At 45.3% G+C, this 9,253-nt stretch overlaps 1 protein-coding gene across 6 annotated transcripts in view; it reads right to left on the reverse strand.

Moving 5' to 3' along the window:
• TC2N (tandem C2 domains, nuclear) overlaps nucleotides 1-6,582 on the reverse strand; it is a 33,462-nt gene extending 26,880 nt beyond the window's left edge. For 3 of the 6 annotated variants that reach the window (XM_038138947.1, XM_038138948.1, XM_038138951.1), the window contains exon 1: nucleotides 6,205-6,582. The gene's annotated coding sequence lies outside the window, so the exon portion shown is untranslated. Of the gene's footprint in view, nucleotides 1-5,963; nucleotides 6,184-6,204 lie in introns of those variants that run through there. The other 3 variants (XM_038138949.1, XM_038138946.1, XM_038138952.1) reach the window with 2 other exon arrangements.
• Between the last annotated feature and the right edge of the window lie 2,671 nt (nucleotides 6,583-9,253).

Raw genomic sequence — 9,253 nt, forward strand, 5'->3', positions numbered from 1 at the left:
TTTCAACAAGACAGCCAAGAAGAAGGTATTTTGGGCAATAGCATCTGCCTGTGGAGTTCCCTAACATGGCTAAATGTGTCTAGTTTTGAAAAGATGGCCCTTGGAAACCAACTCAATACAACACTGAAAAAGAGCATGAAATGGCATTCAGGATTCCTCAGCTGCTGCCATGACCACAGAGCCATACAGAAAACACATGGATACACATATACCATCCAGACAGCTAATGCAAACAGCTCTTCTGTATATTTGGGAAAGAAAAGAAAAGAAAAGAAAAGAAAAGAAAAGAAAAGAAAAGAAAAGAAAAGAAAAGAAAAGAAAAGAAAAGAAAAGAAAAGAAAAGAAAAGAAAAGAAAAGAAAAGAAAAGAAAAGAAAAGAAAAGAAAAGAAAAGAAAAGAAAAGAAAAGAAAAGAAAAGAAAAGAAACCCAAGCAGTTTTGCATGGAAAAATAGTTTCATTACCTTTAAATAAGAATGAAGATGGACAATTTCTTTACATATACCTGGGCACACACTGGTTCGTTTTAGGTGAAGCAGTTTTTTAATAGTTATTTTACACATAATTGTTATGTCGTTTCATGATGAAGACAAAAAATCCGTTAATTATGGAGTTTCCAATAGGTGAGGATTCCCTGTTCAGCAGTTCTGCCCCACACTGTCATTGCAGAACCAGTGACACAGTGGGGAGAGGAAGCAAACATGTAGATTGTAGAGATGAAAGCTGAAAGACTGTGTCTGAGATTAAGAAAGGAAAGGTGACTCAAGTACATTTCATATATGAAAACAGGTTAAATGAATGAATCAAGAACAGGAAATGGGAGCTGATCTTAAATAATTCAAATCCAAACCAGATTGGGAGTATGGCTCTGCGGGGCATGTGTACTGAGCTCAGGAAGCTGCCTAAACACACACTGAAATAAAAGTCCAGAAGGATACTGTCCTTATAAAGTACAACTATTTATTACTTTTTTCATGAAATCTACCCAGACCAGGAACCCAGAGCCACTACAACAGCCCCAGCAGTGCCTCTCAGAGAGCTGTACTGGCTGGAGCTGTTGGCAGCTGCCCAGCAGATGAGTGGTAAGCAGGCATTGTGTAACAGAGGCGTTTTTCAAGGACTTTGCACAGACACGGGGAGAAACAGCAGAAATCAGAACTGGCTCAATTTAATGGCAGTATCTAAGATCCCAACCATTACTGGCCAAATGCTGCTACAACTCTGGGACATGGTGGTGGGGCTCTGCTCCCTTCTGAGGAGACAGAGGTCCTGAGAGCAGGAGTTGGCAGCATGAAGCTATCGTTCCCTGTTTTCCCTCAGGACAGAACTGTTTAACAACACAGTGAACAATAGCTGCACCATAAATGTATGGGTTTTGAAGAAAATCCTATTGAGTTTAAATCAACATTCTTCCTAAGAGACTTTAGATCCATGATTTCACACACTGGTGAAAAACTAGATCTGGAAGTACATACACCACTGAACGGAATGAAAGCCAGTGTAATTTAGGCAGATGTTCTATGTTTTATTAAGGCTTCATGGAAGAAAATTTTTTAAACTCTGGTCATGGCTGAGAAGATGGAGAACCTGAATGGGAAAGTCAGAGAAAGTTCCCAATCTAGAGGCCAACAACTCCCCTTTGCAAAAGTAAATCATGGAGAAAGAAAACCCAACAAAACCAACATAGAATTAAAAGTTCTAGAATTTCCCCTTACTGCAAAATTAAACTGGACTTGAGAATGTTTTGTTGTCACTTAGGAGTGGTAAACAACAGAATTTCTCTCAAAAACAGGATACAACTTGCTTTTGTATCAATTCATCACTAACCACAAAGGCAGTGCTCAAGTGACTTTTACACCTTCTCCTGACTAACCCTCCTCTCCGCATGGCAGGTGCTTTCCTTACTGGAAGATGTACAAACACAGTGGACTGACTGCAGGCCTGAACTTTTTATAACGAGAATTCTGCCACAGCCTCACATTTCTCTGCCCTCTCCAGCTCCTGTCAAGTCCTGGTCAAGGGCTGTGCCACCTCTGGCCACATGAACCACCGGACCCAGCTTCAACAAGCAGGGTGGGCAAAGCCACCTCCAGCCCCCTCTGCCCAGAGGCATGAGAACTCTGTGGAGAGGGGTTGCATTCCTTCAGGGAGAAGGGCCCCCCTCCAGCTCTGATGATGAGGCTGTGCCACCAAAGGCAGGCAGCCTTAGGCTCTCCATGCTTCAGCCAGAGCTGAGGCACTCCAGGAGTGCATTCATGCACCAGAGGCACTCCAGGAGTGCATTCATGCACCAGAGCTGAGGCACTCCAGGAGTGCATTCAGGCACCAGAGGCACTCCAGGAGTGCATTCAGGCACCAGAGGCACTCCAGGAGTGCATTCAGGCACCAGAGGCACTCCAGGAGTGCATTCAGGCACCAGAGGCACTCCAGGAGTGCATTCAGGCACCAGAGGCACTCCAGGAGTGCATTCAGGCACCAGAGGCACTCCAGGAGTGCATTCAGGCACCAGAGCTGAGGCACTCCAGGAGTGCATTCATGCACCAGAGGCACTCCAGGAGTGCATTCAGGCACCAGAGGCACTCCAGGAGTGCATTCAGGCACCAGAGGCACTCCAGGAGTGCATTCAGGCACCAGAGGCACTCCAGGAGTGCATTCAGGCACCAGAGGCACTCCAGGAGTGCACTCATGCAGCCCCAGCTGTGCCGATGAGGCTGCAGGGGCTCCGGGGCCCAGAGCCAGCCCAGCCACCCCTGCCCAGGTTGAAGCACCCTGCACCAGCTCAAATCCAGGTTCCAGGCTCCAAAGCATAGGTGCTAAATTAATGGAGTGCCATGGAGGTTTCAGTCATTGGGCCATGGCCCTTCTAGACTGCTTTTTTTCAAAGCTGGTTTAATTGCCAAAGGAGTATCTCCAAAACTCACTCTTCAGGCCACTGCAGTGACCACAAGGACCCCCGAAACATCAACACCCTTCATTTGGGACCTAATTATCTGTTCTCTCCAGTTTAAGTCTGGCTATTAGATCACTGAAAAACAAAGATTCAAAACAAAATCACCAGGGTACAATTTACAGGAAAGATAAGCACCAGATTGACGACATAATTTATTTTTGGCACTGAATTAATGCAAACTTCAGCTGCAATGACAGGAAAACAAATACTCATACTAAGCTTAAGACAAGCATCCTCAGCAATTCCACATAGTTTGATGTATTAAGATCATTAAAAATTAAAATGGAACACCAAGAAGCCCAAGCAAACCCATGTTCTGAACCTCTTCCCACAAGAGGCTTCTCAGTTAGGATGTGAAGATCCATCCTGGCTGCAAAAGGCTACCAGCCTAACTTCTCCCTGCACAAGCAATCCTCCTGATGGAGCCTGAGCAGCATTACTAACCAGAACGACGACATGGCTTAACTCAGAGACTGCTCTACTTCAAGTCAGAGCTTGCTCTGCCTTTCACTTTAAAGAGATGAGATCTCCAGTTCTCTGCTGACAGAGATTGGGTGTTGTCCTACTTAGATTAGAGAGAATATTTACCAGATTTAAGGTATCTGGGGAGATAGCAATTCAGAGTAAACAAAGCCATTCTTCTATAAAAAGAGTCAAAAAGAGGAGAAATACACCAGGTATGCATCACATAAAATTCACTAAATGAAGTAAATAGCACCTTAATCAAGCAAAAAAGTTCAATAAATGTTTCACCAAAGTCAAAGTGTACTTCTGGTATAAGCCACAGCAGATAGGAGAGACACGACAGGAGGCCTAAGCTAGCCAGAGTCTGGTTTCCTAGCAGAGGCTGTCCTGCTAAGGCAGGTCCTCTGGCTCTGCTCATCACACATGGGGGCTGCATCTGCCTGTCCCAAACTTGCTGAAAGGGCTGGCTGCTACTGGGGGGCTGTTCAGCTCTGCCTTGCCAACAGCCACTCCTGCAGGACCCAGTAAACATGCAGCTGCACAGGGAGCTGGCCCAGCTCACCGATTAGATACAAAATCAAATGACCAAAATAAACAACTTTTTTTTTTTTTTTCTTTAAAAAAATAAGTAGTTTTTCAACTCTCTCTGTGGTTGACAGCACAAGGTGGGGTCAGAATGCAGTGGGGAAAATGGGGGGCCAGAGCAGGACTGCCTGTTTCCCAGCCAAGCCACAGCCCTGGGGAGTGCATTTAGAGTAACCTGGAACTGAAATGAAACCACCTACCAGTAGGATGAACGGAGGCTGAGTGAAAAGCAAACTAGCAGATACCAAACAAGTGACTGAACAAACAAGGAGAACAACTAAGCCTGAGGTTTAGGACAAAGAAAAAGAGACCAGTGCCTAAACTTTTTCTCCAGCATTGTAAATTAATGGCCTACACACACATGACTGAACAATCCCGCCCACATTCATTCTTTCCACAGCACAAGAAGAAAGAGGAATTAATCACCTGGGGATCCATCATCTAAATTAAATGCAGGGGAGGCAGCAGAATTCATGTGACATCTGTGAAGTCCAACCTACCCTCTGGGTGCAAGGTTTTTAGTAGGTGTCATTTTTATAGGTATTGGCAAGAATCAAGGGACACTTCAGTAATAAATGTATTCTCCCGAATTTAAGTATTGCTTAACCACATGTATTCTGCAAATATATATTTTAATATTTAGCATACAGTTGGAAAAAGGATGAAAAATTAAACTTCCCACTCCTGGATTTATGCCCTAGCCACCGAGTTGTAAGATCACAGCTCACCTAATGAATATTTGTGTACTGAAAGCAAGGTGAAACAGTTTAATAAGTAAGAAGCCAGAGACCACCAGCCCAGAACAGCACAAAGGTTTATGGGTCTAGCACTCTCTTGAGAAATGAAAGATTCAAAATCAAAACTTGATTCTTCACATGTGTCTAACAGCTATAGAAACAACCTAGAAAGAATAGGAAAGGGGGGGAAAAGGCATGGCAATGTATTTCCTTGCATGGTTTTGAAGAGTCCTGATTCCCTGATATGGACTTGGACTCTCCAAGAAGAACTTATCAAGGCACACCTCGCTTCTGAACGCCTGGACAGCTTGGACACCCAGCTAAACACCACTGTAAAAACTAAAGGCACATAAAGCAGCAAACCTCAGTGCATTCAGCAGGTATCACTGGGAAAAACCTGAGCCTGCACAGATCAGAGACTGAGGGTTGGGACTGCAAGGGTCCAGCTCCAAGTTGTGAGTGCTCACAGGATCTTTTAGATGGGAAGGCACTGGACAGCTGTGGCCCCGTGACATCCCGAGATCCTGTTATTTTCCTGCACAATTACAGCAGGCTGACTGGAAGCGTGCATTGTAGGAACAGTCACCATACCAACCTTCTAGTTCTTATCTAAAGAAATCAAATCCACATCAAAGGAGAGTTACAAGACCAGCTTAATTAATGATGGTATTTATTTCAGATTGCTGTTTAACAACCAGAGTGATCCAAACCAGCCAGGAATCCAGCTTCATGGTATGGATTCAACAGCTGTGAACAGGACAACTTGAAACAGCTTATAATTATACCTGCTGCTTCAGGAGTGCTCTTGGATACAGCAGGACATAACTTCAGTAAATATGTGTTTTCTGATACTAATTTCATCCCAAGCAGAGGGAAAGTGTCCAGCTATATTCACAACTTCCTTTGGAGTTCTGGCTAAACCACATCTCTAATTACTTGAAGTGTAGATGAAGATGATCTAATTAGCTATTGCTGGCCTGTGACAACACTCAGCTGCTAATTCACACAGAATATTTGGATTTTAGAGGGCCATTTTCACACAGCAATACCACGTCGAAACTGTTCTAAGTACAACTGAACCTCGGACCTCATTTGTATGAAGATTCGATTCCCCAGTACTTCAATATAGTTGCAACTTTCCCACCTGCCTACATCTCCCAAAGTCTCTAGGGATCACAGGCACTCGGCCGCCTCCGCACCTGCCCTGCCCCGCTGCCCGGCCCGGTACCTGCTGGGATGGCGCTGCCGGGCCCTCTGCCCGCCGGGGCTGCCGCAGCACGGCGACGGGGACGAAGCCGAAGCCGAATGCGAGCGCGGAGCCGCCGCCGCCGTTCCCTGCGCGCCGCCCGGCCCCGCCTGCGCTGCGCAGCCGGGCCCCGCCGCCCGCCAGGTGCGCTGCCCCGCGCCGCCTCAGCGATCGCTATCGCGCACGGCGAGCTCCCCGGCCGCTCGGGACTCTCCCGCCTCACCTGCGCTACTCGCTGGGGCAAACTTGCCTCCAAATGGCTGCCAGGAACTCTTCTTTGGCTCTTGCAGGACGGTGACACCTGCGAAGTCGGTCCGGAGCTGCCCCCTCGCTTTGCTAGAAGCGCAACCAAACTTCTGTTTTAGAGAGAAAAAACATTTTTTCATGTTTTACAATATTCTTAGAAAACGGCATGTCCAGTCGGAATGTGGATCCGCGTTAGGCTTCACATGGACACGTGGGAAAGCCCCTGCCACTAGAGTGCATAGTCTGTAGGGTAATTTAGGGATCACACAACAGTTGATTGGTTTAGAATTTTCAGCCGGAAGTTCTGGTTTGCAAATTTCTTTGCAGGAAGGAAAAGTTCTATAAGTCTCAAGGTGGTTTCTCCTTGATTCCCGTTTTTGGTAACTGGAAGTGCTACAATACCCCAAGAGGCAAATATGAGGAAAAGGTGGGGCTGGATTAGTAGGGAAAAGTGTGTATTTCGCAAAAGAAATGTTGTTTACGCTCTGAGAGCATTTAACTTTCCAGTCATTGAAATTTTGCACAGTTGTACTAACAGATCTTGATTTGCAGTCTTTAGTCTCTCTCCCCATTCACCAAGATTGTATTTTTTCCTGTTACAATATTTTTCATTTTAAATTTAATAACACCACAGATCTGCTGCTAACTAAGAATTTCATGCCTGTCATCATGCAGTGTAACACAGCTACTTCAAGCTCCAGAGCCACTGTAAGGGGAGAGAGACCCTCTGCCAAAAGCACAGACTTATAAATTTTGAGCTAACAAAGCATCTCTGTTCATCTGTGCACAGAGCCCGTTGCAAGTGCTGGTATCACATAGCAGAGAGGCTCTGCCTCCTGTTAATGGAACTCATGAGATTATGCATGGTCACTGTTTTAAAGAATATACCAGTAACCTGGTATGCTTCCAGAATTATCTGAGTCCTCCTGAGGTGCACATTAGTCACACATTTCAAGGCATCTCACTGGATTAATTTACACGACCAAACAGCTTTATTTTCACTGTTCACAGAAGTGTGTTGTTTAACTACTGATAAGGCCCCTGTATGCAGCTTGCCGCTATCGAGTTACCTCGGCATTGTCATGCTCCAGGGTTTTTGGGGCTCTTAACGATTTCCAGTCTTGCCTGAACGGCTCTCCAGCTGCTGGAGTCGCAGGGCAGCAGCAGCCGTCCATTGGGACTGCAGGTTGCCTCTCTGATGAAAGAAAAGACATTAAAACCAGTATTTTTGACAAGGCAGTTAGAGGAAAAAAAACCCAGTTTGCAATATGACCTTCCTTCTTCATTCAGGCAAGACTGTGCCCTGTAATTTGAGAGGGCCTATTAACACATCTCCATGGCTCTCTTGATGGTTTGGGACACCTTTCAGTCTTTTCAGCTGTTTGAAAATTGGGAAGATTGTTTCAATAAGCACAGAATTCAGCTGTGCATGGTAAGGGATGTGGACAACCTGATCTTGTGTGCATAGGGAGAGCATTACTGTCCTGTGATGTTTTCAGCTGGGATGGTAGACAAACCTCCCTCCTTCCTTGAAAGATTTGTGTTCCAAACATCCTAGCCTGAAGATCAGCAGTGAAACCAATTTACCTCTTTTCTTGTCAGCTGCAAATATGATCTTCCTTCCCTGCCAGCCTCCTGGCAGCACCCAGAGTGCTCCACGCTCTGCTGGATCTTTCTGTAAATAAACCTTGCTTCACAATGCTGGTGATGTTCCCCTGCCTCACTGACTCCTGCTGTCGGCTCCCCTCTCCTCTGTGACCATTCCAGGCTGTCACTGCAGCCACTCATCCTCACTCATTCCTGGTTCTCTGCAGCTGCTCTTGTTCCTTGTGCTGCCTCCACTCCAGGCACCCCCGGTACTCAGAGCAAGCTAATAAACTGGGCTGCTTTTGGCTGCCTCTGCCAAACCACAGCACTCTCAGCTCCAGAAATGCTGGGCTGAAATACTTGAGCAGACCCATGCAGGGCCAATAGAAGAGAATTTATTAGTCTGGGCTATGCTTCACCTCTCATATTCCCCAGTGAGGCCTGTCTCATCTGTTTTGAACCTCTGCGCCGCAGACTTTTTCACTTGCTGCTGAGCCTGTTTATGCTATTGGATTACAACTTCCCATTGTTTTTCTTGTTGAAAGAGAAGTAGCCAGAAGACTATAGAAAGTAGATACAAGCAGGAGTCTATATTGTCATCTCTGGGCCTCAAACCTTTAGGAACTGAACCTGAAATAATAAAAAACCCCATGTATAAATACTGACGCAAATCTTGACTAATTATTTACATCTGCAAACATTTTCAAACAGATTAAGACCCTTTTTCTTCACTCTCTGCAAATGCTCCAGTGAACAAAGTTTTCAGCAGGAATGCTGATGGAGGTTGCAGCTTTAAATAAATTCGGACTGAATTCTCCCGTGTGATCCTTTGCATCAGAAACCTGATCCCACCACCTGTGCACACTTACTGACATGCCAACTTCCATGTTAGAAATCAAGAAGTTCAGAGGTTGGATCAATGTTTGCACAGAGCACACTGAAATCTTTTAAGCGCAAAAGTGGAAGACATAAGTGCTTAGAAGTTCTTGCCTAGTTTATGAAGAATGACACAAAATTAAGCAGCTGATGATTCCAAATAGCTTTCCCAGCTGAGAATCCTTCAGAGCAAGCAAGCATTTAACACTCCTACTTATGAAATATTTCATTTGTCGAAACTAACATCAAGCGATGTACTTATGATCAGAGTTGAATTCCAGTGTATATTGCAACAGCCAAGTGATGAGCTCAGCCATCAGGACCCAAAAGCAGGGCGTTATCGGGACAAGTCCAGCACACAGCCTACAACATCTCACAGCCAAACTCTTGTGTGTAACCACTAAATTGGGTTTTCTGAGGCAGAGACTTTTTGAGAGAAAGAAAGGATTTCGCAACTTAGATTTCAGTGAAATAGCAGAGTATTTTTCAGCTAAAGTCTCAAAGAAGTTAGCGCACCTTCATTACAAACAACTTCTGCAGCCAGAGGATTTTACTACCGTTAA

Source organism: Motacilla alba, chromosome 5 (genome assembly GCF_015832195.1).
Source record: "Motacilla alba alba isolate MOTALB_02 chromosome 5, Motacilla_alba_V1.0_pri, whole genome shotgun sequence".
In the NCBI taxonomy this organism is placed as follows: domain Eukaryota; kingdom Metazoa; phylum Chordata; class Aves; order Passeriformes; family Motacillidae; genus Motacilla; species Motacilla alba.